This window comes from Dermochelys coriacea, chromosome 10 (genome assembly GCF_009764565.3).
Source record: "Dermochelys coriacea isolate rDerCor1 chromosome 10, rDerCor1.pri.v4, whole genome shotgun sequence".
Taxonomy (NCBI): domain Eukaryota; kingdom Metazoa; phylum Chordata; order Testudines; family Dermochelyidae; genus Dermochelys; species Dermochelys coriacea.
Window position 1 is genome coordinate 37,187,961 of NC_050077.1, and position 16,640 is coordinate 37,204,600.

Here is a 16,640-nt window from a genome sequence, read left to right on the forward strand (position 1 = left end):
GTGTAGCACCTAGCAAGTGAGGTCCAAAAGCAGGCCTCTTATTTGTTCTGGTAACATAAATAATAATACGTATATTGGTACATATCCAATCAATTGATTACCTCTCACAGCACTCCATCAGGTGTGTAAGTGTTCCTCATTCTTCAGATGCGGAAAATGAGGCACCAGGAGGCTGAAGCTAAAATTTTCAAATTTTGAGGCCCGCTGATTTGAAGTGCCCATTTAGGGCTGGATTTTCAGAGTTACTGAACACCCACAATAGGAGCTGCAGTTATTTAGCTCCTCTGAAAATCAGGCCCTAAATGTCAGAAGCTGAGCACCCAAAAGAATAGGCACCCAAGTGCTGCTTTTCAAAGGAATTTAGGTTTCTAAAACTCAATGATTTCAACAGGAGCTAGGCACCTAGATGCTTTGGAAAATCCCACTAGGTGCCTAAATACCTTTAAATATCTGCCCCCTCAGTGATTAGCCCCCAAGATCACACAGGCAGTCAGCGTCTGAGGAGAGTCTAGAACCCAGCTTGCTTGCCTCCCCATGCCCTGTGTCCATGAGATGCAAAACATCAATGGTCCCTGTTGGTCCTGTGGCACAGTACACGCTTTATTTAGGCAGCACATATTTATGTACTCTAAAAAGCAAGTGAAACAAGATTTTGCTCCTGAGTTTAGCTGTAACTACACGATGCCTGCTATGTTCTACTTGGTAAGAAAAAGGGTGGGGGGGAGTGAAGTATTGAGAAAACACTTATTTCATTCATATGTTATTTACTAATATAAGTACTTCATTATTAGACTTTTTTAGGCTATTTTTTTAAGCTGGTCCCACAAAGTCCCTTCTGTTAGGGACCTATGAATATGCCATACTGCCTCAGACCATTGGTCCTTCTCGTCTGGGATCGTGCTCATGGCAAATCCCAATACTTAATGCTTCAGAGACCAGGAGCAGTCTGATGTGCAGCAGGAGGGGTAATGCAGAGTGGAATATCCATGTAGTGGCTTTTGTAGGATATATAAAGAAGGCCTGAATAGTGTTTTTATTTTTAAAATTATTCTTTCCCTGCTTATTTCTTATATTAGAAATTCAGGTCTGTTGTGTTGAAAGATTGTATGGGAGGTGGAGAAATTGTAAGATTGTGGTATCAGAGGTTCCAAGAGAGAGCAAGCTAGGAAATTGAGCGAGGAAGGGATTTTCAGTGAGACTGTTTATAACTCATTGATTTCTGTTTGTTTGTAATACCTGTTTAACTCCAGTGACCAAGCAACACATGGGAGAAAAGGTCTTGTAGTTAAAGATTCAGCACCTTCTCCTACTCAAGTAAGCACTGAGAAAATAAACATCCCACCTCTAACACCTTCAATGAGTCCTCTAACAAACCGGAGATGACAAAATTTGACATTCTTGGTATTTCTAAGGTTAAAAAAAAAAGCAGAAATCTTCCCAAAAACCACCAATTTTATCCCTTTGCCACAGATCACCTTTAACTTTTTGCATACTTAGAAATTATCAGTTATTTCTCTATTTTACATCATCTCTTAACCAGCTTTTAATCCATACAAAGTCTGTGTTCAGCTTGTCCCTTTAACACCCTCTTGCAAGGAACTTCATCCGAAATTCTAGTGCCTTTGTCTCAGATTCCATCTCCTTCGATTCTTCTTTTTTTCATGCTCCAGGCTTGTATCTTTCAGTTCCATTTGATTTGGTTCATCTTTCATTAATTCACTCTCTCCTTTTCTGTTTTTTCTTTCTTTAACCTCGGGTTCTTTCTGCTTCTCTTCCCTCTCTACTTTTCCTTTCCTGCCCCTTTACCTCTGGTTGTTTTGTATATCTCCCCGATTTGTTTCTTTCCCTTCATTTATGTTCTTTTTTTTCTAATCACTCCCCCCTTCTCTGCACTTCTTTCTCACGTTTTTCACATTGGGGAGCCTCACTGTAATATATCCTGAGACTAGCTTATTCTAAGCTACTTTAGTAAAAATACTGTACATTCCACACTTTCCCATGTATCTCTGCTCTGCATTTTGGCAGCCCATTACAAGCAGTTAAAGGATCACTGATGAGAGGATATTTGGGTTCAGTTCCTGGCTATGCATTGGTAAATCACTTAATCTCTGTTCCTCAGTTTCCCCTATTTGTAAAATGAGGATAATAAGGAAACCTAGATGTTGAAACTTATTGAGGGTTGGATTGTGCCTGCCCCTGTATGGCTGGGGAAAAGAGGCAAGAAGGTTTCCCCTTTATGCCCCTACACAGAGACCAGGTAGACTTGCTGATCATGCATTCCCCTGAGCACAAGGACTGTGCAGGATCAGCATCCACAAAAGCACTCTGGCAAGTATAGCTGACCCTGAATATTGTAGTGTGGGTAGGACCTAAAAAGGGTGGCTGTGCTCCCTCTGCAGTAGAGCCCTTAGAGATACCGTGCCTTCTTTTGGCAAGGTGCATCCCGGAGCTCCAGGTTGGGGCAGTGTGTCTCTGCAGTACCAGCCCCTTTCCAGGCACCATAGAGGAGCCAAGTGTCATTGCATTATTATTGGCAGATCGCTCAAGCCCACATTTTAGGTTTGGTTAAAAAGCAAAACGCTTTTAATGGAAATGTTTTTATGATGCAGTTTCAAATTTTGTAATGCTGTAGACTTTCTCTTTGGGTTTAAGTATTCCCTTGCGGTATGTGACCTCCACAATTGCAGATTTGGGCTGAGGCATGAGAACCAGAATGTGAAAATGATTCACATTCAACATGGAAGTGACCAGTGTGTTTTCATTGTCATATCCTAGTACTCCTGATTTACATGAGGTTAAGTGAGATGAGATTTAGGCCTGCTTAATTTTCAAGCTCCTAAGAAGACCTTAGCCAAAGAGAGGAAAAAATAACTAGTGTATGGGGGGAAAAGAACAGCCCTAGATAATTAAAGAGGGGGTGGGGGGCATATGTCTAGGTCTGGGGTATGTGCAGGTGCTTTGGTTAAACCTGTGACTGGTGAGAGTGTTACTGTCACATGAGATATTCAAAGCAGGCTTAGAGCTGAGGATGCCCAAAGCCCACTAAATTAATGGGAATGGAGTGTCCAGTTCCCATAGGTGGCTTTGCAAATCTCAGCCACTATTCCTAAACCACATAGGCCTTCCCCAGAATCTCAGGGTTGCTGGTCATGCTGAGCAGTGCATGCACTGCTCTGAATGGGGCAGGCACAGTGTTGAAACAAACCTGGAGGCACTTTGTCTCCACTGGGAGTGCTTTAAGCCATCACTCAGGAACAATGGCCAAGCTATGGGGTCATTTGTTCTGGTATTTCAGCAGCTTCTCATGATTTATGGGATGTTTTGTTCTGCTGCTTGTCTTAGCTCCCCCCCTCCACCCTCCCTGTCTCTCTCCCTTCTCCATTTCAACTTTTCCTCCCCCCACTCCCAATTCCCCTAATAACTTTGGAGTCTCTCTGCCTTATGAAGTAATGGTATCTGTGACTTATTGAATTAGCTGTATGGAATTGGACTTTGACACTGCACTTGCGGTCTGCTCCAGTGTGCGATGCTGCTTTGTGAAACTCAGGATTGCCAAATGCTAACACACAGTAGGGCCCGAGCCTGAGCTCTTCGTTCTGGCTACATTTCCACTGGCTTTTCTGACAGAGTTTTGCTTTAATAAGTGATTCAGGCTCCTGGAAACTAGGTTTGTGTTAAATGAATGTGGGAAAAAGGAACTGCAGTCCAGAAACCAGGGAGGCTCCTGTGTAAGTGCTGAACTCCCTCCTCCTCCTCTCACCACTCACTGAAAGGGGGGGCTTTATGTTAAGGATGGGGGTTAGCTGTTTACCTACTGGAACACCATTTTCCATACCAAGTTCACCTTGGAATCTTCTCCCATCTAGCCAGGGTCCCCTTCTATCTAGCTGCAAACCTCTTGACCCCTGTTCTCAACCCCCAGGTTGAGAACCTCTGGGGCTAAGGTACTGAAGTAGGAGCTAGATGATTTGGTTTCAGCTCTGCCCCAGACTCCCGCTGTTACCTTGGGCAAATCACTTAGACCCAGATTCACAAAGGAATTTAGGCTCCTAACTTCCACTGATTTCAATGGAAGTTAGGAACTGAAATACCTTTGACAACCTGGGCCTTAAGCACTGAGCCTCAATCCCTCCTCTGTAAAGTGGGGATATCACTTCCCTGCCTTCCTGATGTTATGAGGATAAATTCATTAATGACTGTGAGGTGCTCACATTCTGTGGTGAGGTGGCCCATAAAGGTACCCAGAGAAAATAATTTACAGTGAATAATTTATTTGACAAAAATCATCTTTTATCCTTGTAGTGGGGTAGCCACCTGCTCTGGCCCTGAAAGGGTTAAAGCCAGCCCTGGGAGGGGGCTGGGGCTGCAAGCAAAGGCTAGGCTGATTGGGGGAAACAGCCACAGCTGGACCACACCCCAATCAGGCCACACCTGGCCCTGTTATAAGGGCTCAGGGAGGAACTGGGTCAGGTCTCTCCCTTTTGCTTCAGAGGGAGAAGGACCTAGCTGCCTGGGAGCTGAGAGTGCAGGCAACCAAGCAGGGCTGGGGAAAGGTGAGAGGAGCTGGCAACTCCCCAGGCGGCAGGCCCTGTCAAAGACCAAACCAGGTACTGGGATTGCAGAGGCTGCAGCCCAGGGGTTAGGCAAAGGCAGTAGGTCCAAACCCCCCTTTGCCAGTGATGAATGGCTTATACACTGCAGTCTGCCCCAGTGAGCAGGGGCTAGATGGTGACTGGCAGTAGCCATAGACTGAGGTGAGATGGGGATAGAGGGTTGGGGGTTCCCTGGGGAGGGGAGACCCAGAGCTGTGGGGTTACTGCAGGGGGTAGAACTCTGCTGTAGAGGGACACTAGGGTCCAGGAGGGACATGGGGGTCAGTGGCAGGTGAGACACTGTCATGCAGAGGGCGCTTTGGAGCGGCAGAGCTAATTCCCAGGATGACTGACAGGAGGCGTGGTGCTGGTGAGTCCTGCCTCACTACAATCCTATTTGCAAAGTTCTCTGCAAACGGTGTGAGAGTCTCAAAGGTAATTGCTGTTTAAAATAATGCAGCACATAATCCATCGCCTGTAGATCATTCACAAATTGAAAACAAGTTACAGTTTGCACCATGTTGATTCTTTAAGTCCTGTTTCCAGCAAAGAGTTCAGCATTAGAGCTGAAAAGGCCCCCCCCCCCCTTTTTTTTTTTCAGCATAGAACTTTTAGCTCTCACAGAAACAGGGTCATTAATGCCATTGAATCAAAATGCACTCTGGGATTCACACCAGCATTTCTTCTTCCCCCTCCCCCCCCCATTTGTTTGCTCCAGTCATTTGCATGGGCAAGGGCAAAGCAGGAGAATCTTGACATGATTTGGGAGATGCTTTCATAAACTCATCTTGTATTTTAAGCCCAGCGAGTGAAATTAGGCCCTGTGCTGTGGACTATCACACAAGGCCAACACACTATAAGCCTCACTTAAGGATTAAGTACTGCCTAGTGTGTGGTCCTGTAGTTGGGGGGGGGGAGGGGTTCTGTCAGGGTGAATAAAGCAGCAGTGTGCAAGATAGAAGCTGGTGCTGAAAGCTTGTGAGAAAGTGGGTAGAGAAGTGAGCAAGCACCCACTTCTGCAATGAACTTGGAAGCCGTATGCAACAGCAGATAGCACCCCTCAGTGATGTGATAGAGCCACTTACAGTGTTCTCTTTGTACTGCCAGATGGTTGTTGCTTAATCTTAATATGCTGATGTTAGAAACCAGGAGGCTTCATAATAAATAGACCATGGCAATAAGAGCCTGCTCCAAAGCCCGTCGGAAGCAATGGAGAGACACACACTTGATTCAGGCCCTACCTGTGTAGTAAATGATGTCCTCCACTGTTTGCAACTATGCCAAATAACAGGCAGCGGCTTTTGAAAACTTCAGTTGTGAGGTCAAACCTTGTAAGAAGCACAAATACTGGAGTAATTTCGACCAAAGTGTGACATTTAAACTGGGGCTGAGCGGACGTTCACCAGATTCACAACATTTAGTTTAGAAATGTCCAGCACTTCTCCTGCAAAGAATAAGGGCAGCTGGGAGCCAGTGTTTATCTAGGGCCTGGTCTACACTGGGGGAGCAGGGGATCGATCTAAGTTACGCAACTTCAGCTAAGTGAATAACGTAGCTGAAGTCGACGTTCTGAGACATGCTCACCGCGGTGTCTTCGCTGGGGTGAGTCGACTGCTGTCGCTCCCCCGTCGACTCTACCTGCGCCTCTCGTGGCAGTGGAGGAGAGAGCGCTCGGGGGTCAATTTGTCGCGTCTAGACTAGATGCGATAAATCAACCCCCGCTGGATGGATCACTGCCTGCCGATTTGGCAGGTAGTGTAGACATACCCTAGGACCTACACAAACCAATGTTTACTTCTGCTCTTACTGTTGATTTGGCAGCCCCAGCTAGGCCCTAGTCCTGCAAATTGCTCTGTGCAGAAGGATCCCATCCATTGTGGCTTTGCACAGATACATCTTGTAAGGCTCACCCACACAGAACAGTTTGCAGGATGGGGTCTCAGCTCCAGTGACAGTGCTATGCTGACATCGTCAGTCATGCTGGGGCACCATCGAAGAAGTAATCAAGTAAAAAGCCAGGTTTCTTTTCCAGATCATGGGGAAAATCAAATTATTGTTGTTGTTTGTATTCCAGTAGCTCCTAGATGTGCCATTTGAGATCAGGGCCCCATTGTGCTCAGCAACCATGCCCTGAGGAGCTCACGGTCCAGACAAAGGGTGGGAGATGGGAAGTATTATCTCCATATAGAGATAATAGGGAGAGCCAAGAGTACATCTACACAGTGCATAGTTAGTCCGAGTGATTGGCACCTGGATCTGGGCACACAGGTTAGCCTAGCCTGGATGTAACATCCCCTACCTGTGTTACTGTGTCCTCACTGTTTCTGCGCTTACTTGTATGTGTTCATAGGCATATGCCATGGTTCTTTGTGCTGAGATGCTCTAGGATTCTTTTCCTGTCACCTGTGCCAATTGTGGGAGAACTTGTCTGTCCCTTTGCGGAAGTTGTGTGAAGAACATAGGAGGATTTCAGCACTCAGTGATCTTGCCTGCAAAGTGGGCAGGTTTCAGCTGAGCTAAAGCACAGCTGCTGCTGTAACTCATACCCCCAGCCATGCTAGCAAGCATAGGTCCCAAGTGCTGGCAAGCACATGCTTGAGGGATTGGTGAGTGGATGGTCGGGGGCTAAGCGAAAACACATGTAGGAGCAGGGGCTAAGACTACAGTTTAGGCACACCCTAAGAAGTCAGTGTAAAAACTGAAGCATGTGTTCCACCGGGACTAATGGGCCTGATTTTCCTCTACCTCACACCAGAGAAGGTCAGGAGCACCCCCATTGAACCCAGAGCGAAGTGTGGCCTGTGGTTAAAGCACCAGACTGGGACTTAAGAGATGTACAGATGGACAAAGACAAGGGGCTTACCTGTTTGCTTTGGTTTTGTATGGAAACCGGTTTTCCATTTCAGCATCAGGTTTCTCTTCGCCACGGCCCTGATCCTGCACCTGCCACTCCTGTCCGAGCCAACGGAAGTGGAAGATATTCAGCATCTTACAGGATTGAGGCCCAATCCATGTGCCCGTTCTACTCTCCTCACCCCTTGGTTCCAGTGTTTCTGTAAAAAGAAAAGGAGTACTTGTGGCACCTTAGAGACTAACAAATTTATTAGAGCATAAGCTTTCGTGAGCTACAGCTCACTTCATCGGATGCATCCAATGAAGTGAGCTGTAGCTCACGAAAGCTTATGCTCTAATAAATTTGTTAGTCTCTAAGGTGCCACAAGTACTCCTTTTCTTTTTGCGAATACAGACTAACACGGCTGCTACTCTGAAACCAGTGTTTCTGTAGTGCCTCATGCCTTCCTTGATACAATGTTAAAATGCTAGGGCAACTGGAGGGTGGGGAGGGGATGGGACGACACATATTTGGTATTTGTAGCAGAGCATGTCACTAGAGTGTTTAATCCCCAGGTGACTGCAATGTTCAACCTTGCACTCCACTTTTCATATACACTTCCAGCCCCCAACTACCTCCTTATGTTTTTCCTTCCCTGGCTCCCATATTCCACTTCCCTTTGTCCATAGCGCCTGTGCAGAACAGACTAGAGATGCAGTGGGAGTGGGATATTTTGTGCCACTGCACTGCAGGGGAAGCTGTCTGGGCCATGGGACTTGCAGCTGATGAGTCATTTCTGGTTAGTCAGTGGTCAAACCACCCATCTTTTTTTGTCTTTTGTACGAAGGGCATTTTGCAGAGAACTCAGCCTTAAAGCAGTGAATGTTGCCTTGCCCCCATGGGACTCCTGGAATGCTAGGCAAACCCTGCCCTCAGTCACTCCCAGTGCACACTCCTCAACACCAGTGGGGTTTAATGGGTGTAAAGGAAGGCAGAATATGGCTGACCATCTCCTTCCTGCAGCAGGATCATCTCCTTCCCGCTTGAAGGGTGACCTAAGCATTCGGAACCTTCATCCTCACTAGGGAATGCAGGTATTTCCAGGGTCAGTCCTGGCATCTGAAGCTCTTGTATAGCGCTCTGGGTAAGTTTCACCACATGGACCAGCACAGCAACTCTGCACCACCCATGCTGCAATTCTGCCTACCTGCTGCACAAGGGTGAACTTCCCCTTCCCTGCTTTAACAGGGTCTGTTTCTCACTGCTCAGCAGCACCTCCTCGTGGCTCATCTGGGAATTAGCTCGCTACTCTCTGCATCGCATCCTGTGGTCACTTAGCCCATTGCCTCAGTCGCTCCTTCCACAGCCCCTCTCTCACTAGTGAGGAGCTGCAGCACCTCTCCTTTTTGGCTTAGCCCTCCGTCCAAATCACACTCGTCCTCCCGTTCCGGGATCTCACCAGTCTCTTTCCACAAAGTCTCATGCAATCTCCATATCCACTGGGCTGACTGTGCCACTCCTGCAGTGGCTGGTAAGGGAACCAGGGCCACCCTCTACTCCGGATTCCAGTCTAGGGACCCTCAAACCAGCAGTTGAGGTCTGTGCTCTCTTGGACTTTACTGCTCCTTCCCTGGACAGCTTCCTACACTGCCTTTGTCAGGCTCCTACTCTCCCCCTTGTATCAGGGAGTGTGACTGCAGGCTCACGTTCCTTTTGGCCCCCCAGCTTCAACTCCTAGGCTATGTTCCTGCCCAGCAAGTGCAGCATATGGCTAATTGGCCTTTCTTGTCACCTTAACCCCTTCAGTGCTGGGATGCAGAGAGAACAGCCCATCACACCTTTGCAGAGACCAAAGTGCTATGAAAATTTCACCAGATTCCCAGGACCAGCATGACTGCCCCAGTGCAGGGGAAGTCTTGGGAACACTTACGTCCTGATGGGCTCAGTTCAAAGAGCAGCAGAGCTAGTGCAGATGGGAAGTAGGTGGAGCAACTGCACACCTGTCTCCATCCCATGATGCTCTGTGTGCTCTCCCTTGCTCAGCTGGCAGGCCAGGGAGCACTTGTGCAGCAAGTCCCCATGGTCAGTAGTCCTAATGGACATTCATCTCCTGGAGCTGCCCAGACAGTACTAGTTTAGGAGAGAGCACTCACTGGGGAAATATTTTTAGCATAAAGTTTTTATTTACAAAATATAGAACATTTTATAACAGTGCAGTATTTTAAACAACTTTTCTCTGGTTCTCCTTTTCTTCAGAATTCAATAAAACAATGTTCAGCCGTAAGACTCGGTCGCTGTCTAGTGAGGGTGTCAGTGCCTCCGATTTCAAGTAAGCCCTCACCCTTCTATCAAGGGCCTAAGAGTGCTAGAGCTGGACCCAATCCCAAATCAAAGCAGGGAATCTGTCTTCTGACCCATACAGATCCTTCAGTTGCCATTCATTACCAGAAAATCTGAGCACACTGGCCTTTGAAATAGCTTGGATGTAGAGTTGCAGGAATTGTCATTCTCGGTAATAGGGACCCCCCCTGTGAGCAAACCCTTTCACCCTGCCCTGCTATTGAGGTACAGGCTGGTCCTGAACTCACATCAGTCATTCCAGACCATTGAAGTTCCTATATTTTTCATCTAGAATTTATTCTTAAACCTGGTAAATCTGGGATCAGACACCAAAGTCGTTAGTAAACGTTGCTATTGATTTAACAAAAAGCACCAGGGTTAGGGTTTCTGGTGACTCCCTGTGTGTGTTGTGCCCTGTACTGCTTACACTTCTGGAATTGACGCAGCCCGGGGAGAAGAAACTGGAAAATGTCTCCTCTTCCCCCAAACTGTCGTTCTGTCCACTACTTTCCCACAACAGAAACCTCTCTTCTGTGTGCTATGTGCTGAGAAGAGGCATCTCAAAATGTCTGATTCTAGCCAGAGGCAGTGAGAAAAGAGGCAACTGAAACAGAATTCCCAAGTGTCTCTATTGTTTGCTGCAAGTCTGTGGAGTTTCAAGCAATTGTATTCTTAAAACAAATTATGAGCTTATTTGGGTTTTAAATGTCATTATAACATCAGCCACTGGAGCCAGAGGATTCCTACACCTGCCCTGTGACGGGGAATTAACCATTCATAAGTCTGGCCCATGTTAGGTGTCTGTTGCCAGTGTAAGGGGACTGTTGCCCCCTTACTAATATTCAGTGGGGGTGTTTTGGTTGGCTAGCTCCCAGTCCTAAAAGGGGAAGGGTCAATGGGAAACCAGGACCCTGAGACTGATAGTCCCCCAGAACAATGGGGAGAGGCCAATGCTCCAGGTCAGCCTGAATGACAGGGCCAGCAGGCTTATCAGAGAGTCAGGAGGCCAGGGAGGTCCCGTCCTCCGTGTGAGCTGGATTTGCCTGGGTCAGACAGAGTGGGGCCGAGTTAAGGAGAAAGCTGGGGCCCAAGGTAAGCTGGGGAGCAGAGCCGTGCCAGATCCAGAGGGATCAGAAAAGCAGCCCACAGAGAGCAGATCCTATCTTGGGAGCAGAGCTGCAGCCCCAAAGCCAGAGGCACAGCACAGCCCAGAGAGAGCAGACTTGCCCTGGGAGCAGAGCTGCAGCAACCAGAGCCAGAGGGGCCAGAAAAGCAGCCCACGAAGCCGGTCAGTGCTGGGAGCAGAGTCACAGAAGCAGCCTGCAGAGCAGACCTGTCCTGGGAGCAGAACTGCAGCAACCAGAGCCAGAGGGGCCAAAGAAGCAGCCTAGGGAGCTGGAGGCAGAGCAACAGCAGCAGCAGCAGTGCAGAGACAGAGTGGTGGAGCTGGGGCTGGAGCAGGCCGGAGCTGGGTGCGGTGAGCAACTGAGGAGACCGAGGGGGACCCTGGGCAGCGGGCCCAGCACTGGGAGATGCCTCAGCCAAGAGGCTCTGCAGGCCAGGCTTGGATCATAACCTGACAGGGCAGGGGCGACACTGGGAAGAAGGGTCCTACTACTTAGAGCCTGAGAGCGTGTGGCCACCACCAGAGCAAGTGTCCAACCCACAGCATCCCTGCAGCACAGCCAGGGCCTGAGAAGAAGGCCTGGGACTTACAAGGAACAGACTGTGAACTGCCCTGACATTGCAGAGACACTGTTTGTGACGTTACCTGCCACAGAGTGGAGTGATGTGTTTCCTTTAACCTTTCCCATTTTTCCTTATTCTTTTTAAATTTAATTGTTGATTAAATAACTTGCATTTGCTTTAAATTGTATGTAATGGTCAGTGGGTCAGAGAAGTGTCCAGTGTAGAGAGAGTACCTCAGAGTGGGGACACCCTAGCCCCTGTCCTAGGTGACCACAGCAGGGTTGGGGGTTGAGCCCCCCAGGAATCCTGGGTCCAGCCTCGTTGGGGTTACGAGGACTCTACCAGACAGGAGAGTGGAAGGGGAGTCCTCAAGGGCAGGGAGGCCACTGGGTAAAGGAAGTGGGAGCAAGGACTCAGATCCTTTCGCTAGCCCACTTCACCGGGGTAGTGCAGAAGCCAGGAAAGTTCCCCACAATAGCGGGACTATTCCCCTGCTTACACCAAGAAACAGAGACTTGCTCTCCAGTGTATCCCATTTTATTACATGGAGTCAGAAGAAAACTGACTCTTGCACAGAAGTGGAGCAAATGAAGCCACCTGAACCCCTCAGTCTGGAAGGGAGCCTGACTGAGAACTGTAGAGCTTCCAAATTGTCCTGGAAGTAGGTGGTATTAAAGAGAAATCAGAGAGGGTGAAATCTTCCACAATGCACAATGCCTGCACCAGAGTTGGAGGAGATCAACAATAGATTGCAGTGTGGGCATGATGGAGACTCCAAATAGCTGGTGTTTTTCACAGACATCAAGAATACTGGGAACCCGGCAAAAACGTCACTTGGGAAAGGCACATTTTCTCCACAAGAAATCAGTGGCCAGTTGAGCTCATTGGTCCTGATGTTACAGATCTATCTAATAAAGCTCAGTCCTGTGCCTCTTAACAGTTAACAGCTATACTGATTTGAGACTAAGTGATTTGTGGTATAGTTGATAACCAGGCCAAAGCAAAGCCATTGCATCCTGCCTCTTGGGGCTCCCCAGGCAGTGTGGCTGCAGAGACCCTCATGATAGGCTTCTTGAATTTTGCACAATTGGACTCTACGGGGACAGTTTGGAATTGGATCCCGAAATGTATGAGGAGGCAAGGATATGTATGAATAGGAGTATTGTGGTCCAGTTTCCCTGTGGTAACATTTTGCCATTTGCTAACACTTACTTCCCTTTTTCTTGTCTACATCCAGTATCTATCCAACAGAAAACTTGGCTTGAAGATGGGTAGCTGAGGTCTCATCAAGAAAGGAAAAGGTTAACCAGTTGGAGCAGTTGCCTCCCTTTCAGTAAGCAACTCCATGCTAATGTTGCCAAGAGATCCTGTCCTCCCAGTGTTTTTCTGGCCTTTGCTTTACACAGGTCATTAGCTGCAAAAGGCATGTCGCAAGCAGAAATAATGCTTCTTTCCTGTAAACGTGAAGTTTCTTGTGGGCCTTATCTTTGGCTGTTTCCTTCCTAGCCTATGATCTGGAGACGCTGAGAACAAGAATGTCATGCTTCACAGGAACACTCCCTAAGTCTGACTGCAATATCTCTCACCCTCTTGCTCCTCTGCGCTGGGAACATGGCAGCCTGACTGCAGGTTTAACATACCAGCATGATTAAACTGGAAGTAGCCTTCCAATATTTGGATAAAAAATGGCTGTGAAACACAGGTTAGGATTCACTGTTCCTGGGGTTTAAATGCATTAGTATGTCATAGGTCTCTTCACTCTGCATGGGACCTCAAACAGATGGATACTTTGTGGCTTTGGCTGCACTTTTCAGTGTGCTGGTGCAAGGTACTAACTGTCAGCCTGGAACAGCAAAGTGCTCACTCTGTCCTCTACAACACAGTGCAACTGTGAAAGCTTCTCTCCTAACACATGCATCAGTGTGCCTAGAGGCCTCACTTTGAGGGGCAAGAGAATAGTTTATTCCTCATGGCACATTCGGCCTCTGGTTTCTCCTGGCACTGCCCACAAAGGAACCGTTGAAGGTGTACTTGCTGTGTGTGTTTCTTTCCCCTAAGAACTAGAATGAGGCAACCAATTCACTTTGCGTAGGCCATTGATCAGCCAATAGATGTCTTGTGCCAAATTCAGACCAGTCAGCTAATTTCAAAAGGTGCCAACACCCTGAGTTTTATCCAGGGATCCCTCTCAAGGAGAGGCTTTGGATCACAGTGTGTGTGTGTGAGGGAGTATGGGTTAAGCAAGAATTCCTGGGTTCTGTTCTTGGTTCTGGGTGAACTTGGCAGGGTGAACTGCAAGAAATAAAAGAAGCAGGGCCAAATTCAGGAGTAGTGTGTGAGAAGCTGTATGTTACACATCAGTAACTGGGTATATAGGAATGCATGTTGTGTAACTTGCATGCTAAGGGACCAGAATAGAAAGATGTAGCAGGAAAAGCAACTAAGGAGAGGGCAAAGTTATACCAACTTGGACTCCCTGCTACTAATTGGCATGTAGTTTACTAAACCTCTGGCTCTGCTCTGTACTTTACCTACTTGTTTGTATCTGTGTGTTTGTAACATGACATCACTTTGTATTTAGGTATTTATATGGCTCCCATTCCCATAGTATCTGAGCACCTCCCGAGCCTTTGTGTATTTATCCTCACAGCACACCTTGGTAGGTAGGAAAGTATATTCTTCCCATTTTATAGATGGGCTCCAAGTGAGTTGCCCAAGGTCACATATGCAGTCTGTTGCAGACAGCAACTGAATCCAGGTCCCTCGAGTCCTACATCAGTGGCTTAACCCCAAGATCATGCTTCCTTGCTTCCACATCTGAGTTCAAGATTTAGGATTTATAAAGTCTTTTCATTTATCACTAGGTGCTTGAGGAAAGGAAAGGGAGAATGGGAGGAGAAGAGAAGATGAGAGGAATGGGAGACTTACAGTACTGTACCCCCGAGCTAGGTTTTCTTACTCTCTCTCTAGCTGCCTATACACCTCAGCATGAGCAAAATCGATAGCTGAGAGGAGGCCCTACTGACAATAGGTGGGACCCTCATAAAACAGCATAAGTATTATGTCACCATTCCACCACTTAGCAATGAGCTGTTCATGGGACAGCCAAGGAAGGATGGGGAGAAGAAGAGCAGCATCAGTCCTGCCCATACTGGGGCAGGCTAAGAGTTAATACCCCCCAGGAATGGAAGTGGCAATGGCAGTGGTGGGTGAGATTTTCAAAAGTGATTTAGGCAACCAGTGTTCCCTCTTAATTTTTTCCATCCATGTGCGAATTGAATTTTGTTATGTGCACTAATATTGAGGTAATGTGCGGATGTGTGCCACCAGTAGAAACAAAAACCCTAGATATAATACATATTTTTACGTTACCATAGGTATGGAAGAAGAAGAGAGAATATTAAATAAGGTTTCAGAGTAGCAGCCGTGTTAGTCTGTATTCGCAAAAAGAAAAGGAGTACTTGTGGCACCTTAGAGACTAACAAATTTATTAGAGCATAAGCTTTCGTGAGCTACAGCTCACTTCATCGGATGCATTTCGATGAAGTGAGCTGTAGCTCACGAAAGCTTATGCTCTAATAAATTTGTTAGTCTCTAAGGTGCCACAAGTACTCCTTTTCTTTTTATTAAATAAGGCTGTCAATTAATTGCAGTTTAAAATTAATCGCAATTTAAAAAATTAATCACAATTAATCACAATGTTAAACAATAGAATACCAATTGAAATTTATTAAATATTTTGGATGTTTTTCTACATTTTCAAATATATTGATTTCTGTTGCAACACAGAATACAAAAGTGTACACTGCTCACTTTATATTATTTTTATTACAAATATTTGCATTGTAAAAATGATAGTCGAAAGAAATAGTATTTTTCAATTCACCTGATACAAGTACTGTAGTGTAATCTCTTTATTGTGAAAGTGCAACTTACAAATGTAGATTTTTTTTTTTTGGTTGTATAACTGCACTCAAACAACACAATGCAAAACTTTAGAGCCTACAAGACCACTCAGTCCTACTTCTTGTTCAGCCAATCGCTAAGACAAACAAGTTTGTTTACATTGACTGGAGATACTACTGCCCACTTCTTATTTACAGTGTCATCTGAAAGTGAGAACAGGCATTTGCATGGCACTTTTGTAGCAAGCATTGCAAGGTATTTATGTGACAGATATGCTAAACATTCATATGCCCCTTCATGCTTCGGCCACCACTCCAGAGGACATGCTTCCATGCTAATGATGCTCGTTAAAAAAACAATGCATTAATTAAATTTGTGACTGAACTCCTTGGAGGAGAATTGTATGTCTTTTGCTCTGTTTTACCTGCATTCTGCCATATATTTCACGTTATAGCAGTCTTGGATGATGACCCAGCACATGTTTGTTTTAAGAATACTTTCACTGCAAATTTGCCAAAATGCAAAGAAGATACCAATATGAAATTTCTAAAAATAGCTACAGCACTTGACCCAAGGTTTAAGAATCTGAAGTGCCTTCCAAAAGCTGAGAGGAAAGAGGTGTGGAGGATGCTTTCAGAAGTGTTAAAAGAGCAACACTCCAATACGGAAACTACAGAACACGAACCACTAAAAAAGAAAATCAACCTTCTGCTGGTGGCATCTGACTCAGATGATGAAAATGAACATGTGTCGGTCTGCTCTGCTTTGGATCGTTATCGAGCAGAACCTGTCATCAGCATGGACACGTATTCTGGAATGGTGGTTGAAGCATGAAGGGGCATATGAATGTTTAGTATATCTAGCATGTAAATATCTTGCAACGCGACTACAACAGTGCCATATGAACGCCTGTCCTCACTTTCAGGTGACATTGTAAACAAGAAGCAGATGGCATTATCTCCTGCAAATTGTAACCACATTGGTTTGTCTGAGTCATTGGCTGAACAAGAAGTAGGACTGAGTGGACTTGTAAACTCTAAAGTTTTACATTGTTTTATTTTTGAATGCAGTTATTTTTTGTATATAATTCTACATTTATAAGTTCAACTTTCATGATAGAGATTGCACTACAGTACTTGTATGAGGTGAATTGAAAAATATTTCTTTTGTTTTTACAGTGCAAATATTTGTAATAAAAAAATAAAGTGAGCACTGTACACTTAGGGGTAATTGAAATCAATATATTTGAAAATGTAGAAAACATCAAAAATATTTAAATA

General features: G+C 46.1%; 1 protein-coding gene across 6 annotated transcripts in view; it reads left to right on the plus strand.

Moving 5' to 3' along the window:
- Nucleotides 1-16,640, plus strand: part of LOC119862993 (ankyrin repeat and fibronectin type-III domain-containing protein 1-like) — a 617,559-nt gene that overhangs the window by 539,517 nt on the left and 61,402 nt on the right. Inside the window, exon 1 of one of the 6 annotated variants that reach the window (XM_038420631.2) lies at nt 4,481-4,607. The exons of the other annotated variants lie outside the window; for them this stretch is intronic. The gene's annotated coding sequence lies outside the window, so the exon portion shown is untranslated. Of the gene's footprint in view, nt 1-4,480; nt 4,608-16,640 lie in introns of those variants that run through there. 6 annotated transcript variants of the gene reach the window in all.